The following is a 988-nucleotide window of genomic DNA, read 5'->3' on the forward strand; positions in this document are numbered from 1 at the left end:
CCAACCAGCTTATCCGCAACAGTTTCCCCGCAAAAGCTTCCTAGGGCGGTGCCCCAAACAGACCCCAAGTGTTCTTGAACACGTGTTGAGTTTTGCGATCGAGCTATCAAGGCATTCCCAATAAAATGTGGCACGTGTCCATAGAAACCAAGCCGCACCAAACATGTTCTTGTAGTTGGTCTTCAATGGAGAAATCAACAAGGAACTGTTATTCCACATGCATCTCGTTTCCCCTCTTTAACCCGATAAGGGAATATAATTGAGAATGCTTCTGCGTGTCCAATCCCTACCATTTCACCATGAGCGTGGACACCACGTTCTCCCAGCTCCTATTGTTGATGATCAAATTGCAGAACTTTCCCTTAATGATGCACCCGATGCAAAAAAAATATTATGCCTTAGCCAGGATTGGTCCCGTTCTGGCTCAAACTGCAGTATTCGTCGCTAGTTGGGTAGTTGGAGGTTATGTGATCGTAGTCGTGGCACCTGAAATACTTTCTGTTCAACACTGTATTGGAGCTGCTTCTTTCTGGCTTTTTCCCACTCCGTTCTATCTTATTAGTTCCCTATATGTTTTTTTTAATTACCCCAGAGGCACCCTTATCTGTTGTATTAGTTGCAGGTGAAGGCTTAGCTGAAGAAGATGGTCTGAAGGACGACTGTTGCCTCGTTTGTTTCTGCTGCCTCTCCACCTTCAAGGTTAGTGACAGGACATCCCCAAAAGTACAGTATGGTTGTAGCTGGACCGCATTGCTAATGATGGGCTTTAGACCCCCAAGGTATCGAGCGATCGTGTGCTCCTCTGGCTCAGCCAGTTCGCACTTCAGCTGTAACTTGCAAGTGGTTGAACTGGGCCGTGAACTCCTCAACTGAAAGATCCCATTGCTGAAACTTGTGGAGTTTTAGGAACAAGTCCAGACAATACTCTGGTGGGAGGTATTTTTTGTGCATTGACTTCTTCATTTTCTCCCACTTAGTTATTCTCAAT

The sequence above is a fragment of the Phalaenopsis equestris genome, unplaced genomic scaffold, assembly GCF_001263595.1.
Source record: "Phalaenopsis equestris unplaced genomic scaffold, ASM126359v1 Scaffold000002, whole genome shotgun sequence".
Lineage (NCBI taxonomy): Eukaryota > Viridiplantae > Streptophyta > Magnoliopsida > Asparagales > Orchidaceae > Phalaenopsis > Phalaenopsis equestris.